At 35.5% G+C, this 11,408-nt stretch overlaps 1 long non-coding RNA gene across 1 annotated transcript; it reads right to left on the bottom strand.

The window, feature by feature from the left end:
- Nucleotides 1-578: 578 nt before the first annotated feature.
- On the bottom strand, nt 579-8,590 carry LOC142170710 (uncharacterized). Its single transcript, XR_012700101.1, has 2 exons — nt 8,136-8,590; nt 579-2,898 (listed from the first exon to the last, which is right to left on the bottom strand). It is a non-coding gene; the product is annotated as an uncharacterized LOC142170710 (long non-coding RNA).
- Between the last annotated feature and the right edge of the window lie 2,818 nt (nt 8,591-11,408).

The raw sequence follows: 11,408 nt of genomic DNA, 5'->3' as shown, positions 1-11,408 counted from the left end.
GAATTCAAACTAAGCTTTTGAGGGCCATAACTATATCTTACTTAATATGGCACGCCTCAAATCTACTTTTAAGAGCCTAACTAATATGAACACCATTGGCTTTACGAAATGTCCATTACCTGGTGCAAATTTAACTTTGTATGTCTGCTTCTAGAGTGTTAGGTTAGATTAAATACATTTTTGCCTTCCAACATTTGACCAAATCATCTTGTATATAAAAAAATACTCGGCCTCGGCATACTCTTCACATCACAATAAATACTACTGAATACAAACCAAAGTGTTCACATCACAGTAAATATTACTGAACATAAACCAAAAAATGTAATTCGAAAAGAGGGGCAAAAATAAGACAAACAGTCAATCCCCTATATTATGAGCTCTGAAATCATGTGTAAAAATTAACATGAGAAAATGAAAATATTCTTCAATCTACATCTAATCAAACCATCAAGTATAAAGTATGATAACATGTGTTCATACACTATCTCAATTCAAATCTTTTCCAAACAAATACTGTAACCTATCTTGGAGGTCTATAAGAAGCTAATACTATAATCATTGACAACCACTCAGAATATCAAAACAAGGAATTATTTACTCAAAAAAAATGAATTACATAAAACTTACCTAGCTTGAGGAGAGAAAAACCAAAACTAAGAGAAAATGGGAATGTGACCGAGCCCTAGTATCTGAGCTGCCTACATATCCTTGGCTAAAGGAATCAGGCCACGTATAGTTCAGAAGTGAATGAGGTGATGGAGTACCGAGGTTGAGAGTTGAGTGAGGTGCCGTCGAGGTTCCGGTCCGCGGTCCCATTATGTCATCAAAATCAAAAATGAAAAAGACTAACTAAGCCTCTCAGCTACGAGTTACAAGATTCATATATATGAGTCTTCTGAAGCTTGATCCTGAGTCTTGGTTGGTTCTTCATACGGACCCTGATCTGAATCTTGATGCTTGTTAGCTATAGGTGCTGGTTCTTTTCTTTTCGACTTTTCGGATCAAAACCGGACACACCATGCTTGTGACCTCAGTCATGTCTTGAGCATCTCACATCTTTCATAAACTTCTGCATTTTGAGTTCACTTCTTGCCTTTCTTTTTGTTTTGTTTCTTTTTATTCTGGATTGTGACTAACTTCTGTTGATCATCTCAAACTGTTGACTCGCATTCTTGACACGAGATTCTTTTGTTGCTGACTTGAATTGCATTCTGAAGTGAATTCAATTGTTCTCCGGGTGGGCGCCTGATTGCTGAACTTGAACCGTCTTCTCTTGTTACTTGAAAATGTTTTCCCTTACACCTTGAACAATTTTCCCTTAGAAACTTGAACTGTCTCCCTTTGAAACTGTTTTCCCTTGAAACTTGAGTTGTCTTCCTTCAAAACGGTTTTCCCTTGAAACTTGAGTTGTCTTCCCTTGTTCTCCAGGTGGGCGTCTGATTGCTGAACTTGACCTGTCTTCCTTTGAAACTTGAATCGTTTTCCCTTATAACTTGAACTATCTTCCCTTGTTCTCCCGGTGGATGCCTGATTGCTGAACTTGACATGCTTTCCTCTGAAACTGCTTTCCCTTGAATCTTGAACTGTCTTCCCTTGTTCTCCAGGTGAGCGCCTGATTGCTAAACTCGAACTGATTCCTCTTGAAACTTGAGCTGCTTTCCCTTGTTCTTGAACCATTTTCCCTTGTTTTCCAGGTGGGCGCCTGATTAAAACAAAACAGACAAAACAAAAGAAATTTTTCTGCCCCAGTTTGATATTGGGAACATCTGTGAGTGTTAATCGAATCCTGTTATCCAAAAGAATTCTATGAATTTAAAAGTTAAATCACAGTATCCAGGAGGGTCCTGATTTCGAGAAAACTAATGATTGATAACTCAAGAAACTAAAATTGACCCCTTCTCTTTTTTTTTTTTCTTTTTTTCAAATTATTCTAGGAAAAAATTCGTCAGACTATGTTTTCTATCTTAGGAGAGAGATTCATCAGACTAAGATTTCTATCCTAGGAGAAAATTCATTAGACTAGGTTTCTTTTTTTTGGTATTTTAGGAGAAAGATTCATCAAACTAAGATTTATATCCTAGGAGCAAGTTCATCAAACTTGGTCTTCTATGTTAGGAGAAAAATTCATCAGACTAAGATTTTGATCCTAGGAGAAAATTCATCAAACTAGGTTTTCTTATCTTAGGAGAAAGATTTATCAGACTAAGACGTTTATCCTAGGAGAAAGTTCATCAGACTAGGTTTTCTATCTTATGAGAAAAATTCATCAGACTAAGTCTCTTTTCTTTTTCTTCTTTTTTTTTGGTATCTTAAGAGAAAGATTCATCAGACTAAGATTTTTATCCTAGGAGAAAGTTCATCAGACTAGGTTTTCTATCTTAGGAGAAAGATTCATCTGACTAAGATTTTGATCCTAGGAGAAAATTCATCAGACTAGGTCTTCTATCTTAGGAGAAAGATTCATCGGACTAAGATTTCTATCCTAGGAGAAAGTTCATCAAACTAGGTCTTCTATCTTAGGAGAAAGATTCATCAGACTAAGATTTTGATCCTAGGAAAAAATTCATCAGACTAGGTATTTTTCTGTTATCTAAGGAGAAAAATTTATCAGACTAAGATTTTGATCCTAGGAGAAAATTCATCATACTAGGTTTTCTATCTTAGGAGAAAAATTTATCAGACTAAGATTTTTATTGTGAGAAAAATCCATAAGACTAGGACTTTTTATCCTAGGAGGAAAAAATGTGAAGATCATGGCAGAATTTTATGCACAATAACAAGACAAATAAAGGCAAATATTTGAGAAACTTCCCTTTGTCGGCTCTTCTCTTCTTTTCTTTTCTTTTCTTCTCTTTTTTTTTCTTTTTGAATCATTTTCCTTGCACCGCTTTGTTCCTGTTTCATACAAAGGAAAATTTGTCAGTTTTAAAAATGGTGGTCAGTTTATGGCCTTGAGTCTTGGGCAGCTTGGATTCTGCTCAATCAGCTTGAGTCGACTTCAAGAGACTTTTGCTCTGCATCAACCCTGATTGTTTCACACCCGGTACCATTGTATTTCTGGCTCAATCAACATTATGTGAACTACAGATCTTTTCTTAGATGACCTTTTCTGATATCTTGAATGACTTCTTTCTTTTGAGCAATTTGTCTGTCAGAGAGAATCACAAGTTATCTTTGCTTACACCAAATAGGCTGACAAGAGTCTTTTGGGGGAGCCTTTGCATGAATCCTCAAGGCACATTGACAGTAACAACCGAGTGTACTAGCCAAATTTACTTTGCGCAACTGAAAAGTTGGTAGTAGATTTTGAAATCTTTTCTTGCTTGTTTTGACAAGAACTGACTCAGGGGGAAGGACACAATGCTATAAAGAAACAATATTAATAAGAAATGCCCCCTGTCGAAAGGACAGAAGGAAGAGTTTTCTTTTTTTTTTCCAATAACTAGCCTTAATGGTCATGCCATGCATTTTGGACTCAACGGCCTGATCTATCAAACTAATCCAATCTTCCCATTTGCCACTCTTATGAGCTTTGAAGTCGGGCTTGTTCGTGCTAATTCTTTGCATCAGCTTCGCGACTCACTTTCGACTAGTGGTTCCCCGAGGGGTTTTCACCAACAAGTCTCTCTCATTCATTCATCTTTGCTTACCGTCGTCTTACAGTGCCCGTAAGGGTTTTCACTAATAAGACTCTCTTATTTTTCTTTTCCTTTTCTTTCCCTTTTTGTGAGAAACTCGACGGTGTTCTACGTCATGTGACAACCGTTGCTCATTGCATGCTTCTCTTGGCATTCTTGAAGGCATATCGGGAGGTCTTTATTTGGAAGGATTTTCGATAGGGTTGAAAAGAAAGGACGGCAGGAAGGTTCAAAATAAATCCAAAGTAAAGAGGGTTGTGGACTTACAACTCTTGGAATCGACTCTTTCAAAAATAAAATAAAATCTTTGCTCCAGTTTCAGCTATTGGGGATTTTTTGGTATAATTTTTTTTTGAATTCTTATTTGGTTGGACCAAACCGTGAGGCTGTCTACGTATCCTTTTTTAAAGGAATTAGGTCGAACATAGTTCAAACATCTGACCTAACTATTTTTTCATCTTTCTTTCTGTTCCTCTGTCTTTTTTCCTTTTCTTTTCTTTCTTTTTTTCTCTTTTTTTTCTTTCTTTCTTTCTTTTCTTTTTATTTTCAAAACAACTTTCCCCAGCTTTTATTTTTGAGGGCATGAACTTTTGACAATTCTTTTCTTCTTCTTCTTTTTTTTCACTTCAACTTCCTAAGAATTGCCCCAGTTTGTACTCTTGGAACGTGGACTCTCTCTCTCTTTTTTTTTTCTTTTTCTTTTTTTTTGTATATTTTCTTTTTGACTCTTGACTCTAAACTTGATTCCCAAAAGAGGTAGTCAAAGAAAATAACACAGGCTCAAAAGGGGTAGCGAAGGATATAAAGTGTTTCGATAGCAGAAAGAGGGCATGCCAGCCTCGAAAACGCCAAACATAATATCTTTCGCAATCACAGCATTGACGAACATGTCTGTCCTTTTGGTGTGTCGTGGTCACAAGACACTTTCCGTCCCTTAATGTCAAAATTTCTAACAAACTTCAATGGATTAAACATCCTCAAGCCCGATCTTCACAATGATTTGAAGGTGAATTTTACTCGACCTTAATTCCAAAGTATTTCAACTCTTTATTCTTCCTCAAAAATGCCTTTTCCTCAGTTGTCCAACTCAAACTTAAACAATTTTTTAAGATCTGGCCAAAAATTTCACATGCATGTCATGTCACTAGAACTAGCGTGAAAAGAACTATGCACAAAATGGATACAAAGTGATTGGGTTTTTTTTTTTGAATAAAGGAAGGCAGGGTCCTATAACACAAAAAGAAGAAGAAAAGATGACAAAATAAGCGACCATGGCTAAAAGAGGAGTGACTTTCCAGTTACTACATGACATCTTAGCCAAAAATTTGCACATCAGCACTGCTACGACATTCAACCTTTTTATTCTTTCTGATTCAGCACTCAAATTTTGAATTTTATTCTCAATATTGGTTGTCGGATTTCAGGACTGGCGACATGGGAAATTTCAAAGCAATTAATTTACTAAAGGACTTGGAAGAATTCTCATGTCTCCCCCATCATCAAATCATTCCCAAGCAGGCCATATCCTATTGCTCAAATCTGGTAAAGTCAACCCCATATTTGCCTCCATTTTTATTTTCACTGCCAACTTGCCTACTAGCCTTTTCGTGACTTTGGGTCAACAACAGTGGTGTTTGTTCCATTGGTTGAGAAGATGCTTTTATTTCTGAGGGTTCTTGGATTGTTTTTGGGACTCGCCATTGCAAACCAACAAACCAACCACCTTTGATTCGCTTTTATTTCAAAACAACAAGCATGTTAGAATAAACACTCTCTTTCTTTTTTCTTTTTTTTTTGTTTCTTTCCTTTCTCTTTTTTTTTTGTTTTTCTTTTTTTCTTTTTCTTTTTCCTTTGTTTTTATACCATTCGATCGAACCTGGTGTGGGTTGCCTACGTATCATGTGGGAACATGAATCAGATCTTGCGTAGTTCAGGAAGATCATGAATAAAGTAAATAAACTAACTTTTTTCGACTTTTTTCTTTTATTTTTTCGAAAGAAAGACTTATAAAGAAGAAAGTGAATATTTTGATTTTGATTTTTCTTCAGCATTTTTGCAAAGAAAGACTTCTAAAGAAGAAAGATTTTTTTTTTGAAAAACTTCTAAAGAAGAAAGAAAATATTTTTGGAATTTTATTTTTGAATTTAAGAAAGAAATTCTTCTAAAAAAATATTTTTCTATTTTCTTTTCAATTTTGAAAGAAGAATGAAAATATTTTTGTATTTTTTATTTTTGAGAAGCAACTAAAAGAAAATATTTTTTGTATTTTTTAAAAATTGGGGTATGAAAGAAAAACTTTTCTAAAGAAGCAAGTAAAAGAATTTTTTGGATTTGTTGAAAATTGGGGGTCGGAACCGATGAGGTTTGCCTACGTATCTCACATCCGGTGAGAATCAGACCCGCGTAGTTCTGCCCAGTTTTGACGGAACAGGGGAAACATGACTTTTGAAAACAATCACTTATTTTCTTTCTCTCTCTTTTTTTGAAAATTCGGGCAGCGTTTCGGACTTGGAATAGCTACCTCTCACTTCTTCTTTTTTTTTTTTCATTCATTTTTTTTATTTTCTCCCTATTCTAGAAGCCGGTCAACATACAATTCCGAAGCAAATAAATGCACAAGTAGAAAGTAGAATGCATCAGGATGGTCTTTTCATTTCGGGTACACCTATCCTAGATAGACCCAACTCCTGTGTTGAGTCTCCAAAATCAAATGCACATGATGCAGACAAGCGTTCCTGCTAGGGATGCGGCATGAGACTTTGTTATACTAGGTTTAAAACCTGGGTTTATTGTTCTAGACTTGGCTTACCCAAGCGGACAACTCGAGCCGAGGGGGGCTGCGTACCGATAACCAAAAGATCAACCGGCTTTGCAACTTGACCGAGCCTCGTTCTATTTGGGATATGACACTAACAGAAAGAAGTCACGCCAGCGTGCACTCTTCAGGAGAGATAAGAGAGGGGTTTCGTAGCAGTTTATATATATAATTCAGATAATATCAAGGCGGTAAAAAGTAACATTTAGCACATTAGGCCCAAACATGTAAATAAAATCAGATAATAAATAAAGCCAAATATAATAATTATTCTAAGCTCGAATTCTTGAATCCTAAACAAGAGATTCTGGGTTCTTGTCCCCAGCAGAGTCGCCAGAGCTGTCACACCTCCATTTTACCTACACCCCTGGAAGGGAGTATATAAGGGAGTTTTTCCAATTAAAGTGACAATCGAAACGGGATTATTTTATTTAAAATTCAGAGTCGCTACTTGGGATAATTTTATGGTGTCCCAAGTCACCGGTTAAATCCCGAATCGAGGAAAAGATTGACTCTGTATTACAGTCCGCAAATACAGAAATCCGGGTAAGAATTCTGTTAACCCGGAAGAAGGTGTTAGGCATTCCCGAGTTCCGTGGTTCTAGAACGGTCGCTCAATTGTTATAATTGGCCTATTTACTTGATTTTAGTGCATGTTTTAGCCTATGGTGCAATTTTGACTTATTAGTCGCTTTTAATTAATTTTAGGAAGACTCAACGTCATCTAAAACATGTCTTGAACCACATCACATAAATGCACCCGTGGTCCACGACACATTTTATCTAGCGTTGTTGAGATTTGGATTTGGGTTACATAAATGCACACCCGAGTTTAGGAAAATAATTTTTTAAACAGCGCACCTAAAGCAAACTACGAAAGTTCAAGGAATATTATATACTAATTTGATATTAATGTGAGGGCCATATATTTAAGTGATTCAATTGTGAATGGCACGCCTCAATTTCTAAGGATTAAAATTAATTAAGTGAGGGCTATGCATTTTGAGATTTTATTTGGCACGACGCACCTCAATTTAAATTTTTAAAGGGAATTCAAACTAAGCTTTTGAGGGCCATAACTATATCTTACTTAATATGGCACGCCTCAAATCTACTTTTAAGAGCCTAACTAATATGAACACCATTGGCTTTACGAAATGTCCATTACCTGGTGCAAATTTTACTTTGTATGTCTACTTCTAGAGTGTTAGGTTAGATTAAATACATTTTTGCCTTCCAACATTTGACCAAATCATCTTGTATATAAAAAAATACTCGGCCTCGGCATACTCTTCACATCACAATAAATAATACTGAATACAAACCAAAGTGTTCACATCACAGTAAATATTACTGAACATAAACCAAAAAAATATAATTCGAAAAGAGGGGCAAAACTAAGACAAACAGTCAATCCCCTATATTATGAGCTCTAAAATCATGTGTAAAAATTAACATGAGAAAATGAAAATATTCTTCAATCCACAGATAATCAAACCATCAAGTATAAAGCATGATAACATGTGTGCATACACTATCTCAATTCAAATCTTTTCCAAACAAATAATGTAACTTATCTTGGAGGTCTATAAGAAGCTAACACTATAATCATTGACAACCACTCAGAATATCAAAACAAGGATTTTATTTACTCAAAAAAAAAATTACATAAAACTTACCTAGCTTGAGGAGAGCAGAAGTACAATAGCTCCTGAATGAAGGCTAACAGAAGAAAGCAACGAAATCAACAAAAAGTCCAGCAAAGTCGCAACGCATCAGCAACAGAATCCGGATTTTTTCTTCTTTTTTTCAAAGTTTTCTGTTATTCTTTTTTTGTTTTTGCATTTTTCCAAATCTTGTATCAAATTTCTACATTCCCACGGTCTATTGGTCATGAATTTGTGTGCTCATATGTATATTTTCGGTCAGCCAACCCATTTGAAGGAAAGGCGTTGTGTCCTCTTTTGAAGAGGAGACTTCTGTTATTAATGTGGAAAATCAGAGAAGTGAGGGAGTGAGTTCTGGTTTTTGGGCGTTAATCCTTTTGAAATGGGGGTGAAGGGATCTTTTCTCTTTTGTCTTTGAAGAAGATGAACCGGAGCTCCCTTTTCATGGGTAACGGCGGATAGGTCTAGAGTTTTTGTTGTAGGTCTATGTAGGGATTAGGTACTATTATATAGGGGTAGGGATTATGTTAGGTCAAATGGGGAATAGGTATGGGCTCAATGTTTTGGGCTATCCAAAATTGGGTCTTTTCAATTAAGACCAAACAAAATTAACCCCAAGTTTCGTACACTTTCTTCTAAAACAAGACCAAAAATACTACATCATTTACTAATTAATCCTACTTAAGTAATATAATTATTAAAATAAAACTTATCGTTAAAACAAAACTATTTTGGTATTTTTCAAGACTAAAAATGACTACAAAATATTAATGAAATTATTATTTTTTTATTGGCAATTTTCATTTTCTTACAATAAAATAAAGTAAAAGAGTAAAAGTTAGTTGAAATAGCTATATTAGGCCTAAATTAAATATTTACATGCTAAAATATGTAAAATCTTGGGGAGGGTCAAAAATCACATGTCTACAGGGAGTCCCCGGTTCCTTGGGTGTATTTCTGAGGGGCTAGGGTCCATTCCACCTTGTTCTTGAATTGTTGATGTATCAGGTCTGGTTTCTTTCTTCACATTCACAGCATGATGGGCGTGTTCACGAAGGGTTAAAGGAGCTGGACAGTCACCCTTCTTCGCGTTTGTGATCGAGCTTCGCGTTCGTGAAGGCTTGGAGGTTTGCTACATCGCGTTCATGATGTGGGAACGCGAATGCGAAGGCCTTTTTTGGGAAGCGTATTTTTGGTCTTTGCGAACATGATGTGGTTCCCACATTCGCGATGATTAACATCGAGGCAGATAATACTTTATTTCGAGGGTTTGATCTATTTTAACATATTTTGAGTTGTAGAGCTCGATTTCGGGCGATTTTGGAGGGACGTTTCACGATTTGGTTCAGGGTAAGTGTTTTTTACTCGGATTTATGCATTATTCATGATTCCATATTTGTTTTTATCATTTAAATAGTGATTTGAATTGGAGAGATTGTGGATGTTAGTAAAAACTTTCGTAAAGTATAAAATGAAGATTTGAAGGTCAATTTGAGCTCGGAATTGGATGGGTTTGGTATAGTTGGACTCGTAATTGAATAGGTGTTCGAAATTTGTGAGTTTGACCAGGTTCCGAGGTGCGGGCTCGGGGTTGAATTTTTAAGTTGACTCTTTAATTTTTATTAAAGATCAACAACAACAATAACAACAACAACAAACCTAGTAGTTTTCCATAAATGGGGTCGCGAATTGCTTCTTGTGACTTTTATTTATGATTCTAAGTTATTTTGACTAGATTCGATCCGTCCGAGTTGGATTTGCACGGGAAAGGCTTATTAATAAATTAATTTATCTTGTTTGAAGTAAGTATCTTGTCTACTTTGTGTGGGAAACTACCCCTTAGGATTGGATTTGATTGTACTATTTGAATTATATAAAAGATGTGTACATGAGATGACGAGTATGTACACAGGCTTATATATGATATTTGATCGGTTTAAACTCTTAGGTTACATTCAACCATTTAATTGAAGTTATTATTATTTGTTCTATCTTTCAATGTTAATTTTATTCTTACATGTCTTAGTTGAAGTTGTTATTACATGTTCTAGTTCTAGTTGTCAAAGTTACTTTATATGCATTTATTTGTAGTTGTTGTTACATATTATCCTCCCCATTGTTGAGTTATTCTCATGCATTTGGTCTTATTGCTATTTCATTCTATCTCTCTCATTGTTAAGCTTATGCTACGTATTTGAATTGGATGTTGCCATTTCGCGGGAATACCTTCATTGTTGAGTTATTGAGGTTGTAGTTGTGAAAGCTATTAACACATTGTGGTTGAAGTGATGATTATTGCGACATCCTTCCTTGTTGAGTTGTTTCTCATTAATTTTGTTATTATTGATATTCTTGTACACATTGTGGTTGAGACGTGGGCTACATATTATGGTAACATTGTTATTGTTGTTTTGGTAATATTGTGGCATATGTGCACATGTTGTGTGAGTTGATTATTATGTTGTGATATTGATATGCATGCGGTGATATAAGGGTAGGTATTGAAACTCATGCAATGAGTTAAGGTGGGATTTATATGCGTGTTGCTAGTTAGGGAATTACTTGAAGTCGCGATGTGAGATAAGGGGACTAAAACGTGTGTAGCTTTTCCGTGAAAAAAATATTTTTAAAATAAATGCAAGGCTCACGCGGGGATATAAAGAAGATTGTGATTATGACTTGTGAAATATGAAAATGAGGCGTGATGCCTCAGTTGTGATTCTTGTTATACATTCTATGTTGAAAGAGCTTGTTGATGGAACGATTATTGTTATTCCTTCATTTGTTTTACTTGTGTTTGACTGTATTTGATTACTTGTTGCTCTTATCATATGCTCATTCTTGTTGTCCTTTATTACTTTATAAATATCAGTTATTAGTCTTACATCATTGTGATACTTTGTTGTTATTTAATTCTTTGTTTTTCGTTATTAGATAATATTATATTATGTTCAGGTTTTTTTTGTCCAGTAGGTGTCTTGAGCTGGCCTCGTCATTACTCTACCGAAGTTAGGCTTGATACTTGCTGAGTACCGTTGTGGTGTACTCATGTTATGTTCTTGCACATTTTTATGCAGATTCAGGTACTTCCTCTCGTGTCGGGCAGTAGTGAGTTGACCTAGTTACTTCAGGGACTTCAAGGTATACTTGTTGATGCTCGCATGCCTTGGAGTTACCTTCTTCTATTGCCCTACTACTGCTTATCTTCATTTCGAACAGAGTTGGATTTAGATATTAATAGTGCATGTTCTGTAAAGCGTATGACTTAGTTCTACCGACTTTGGG

Source organism: Nicotiana tabacum, chromosome 16 (genome assembly GCF_000715075.1).
Source record: "Nicotiana tabacum cultivar K326 chromosome 16, ASM71507v2, whole genome shotgun sequence".
NCBI lineage: Eukaryota > Viridiplantae > Streptophyta > Magnoliopsida > Solanales > Solanaceae > Nicotiana > Nicotiana tabacum.
This window is presented reverse-complemented; position numbering and strand designations above follow the sequence as displayed.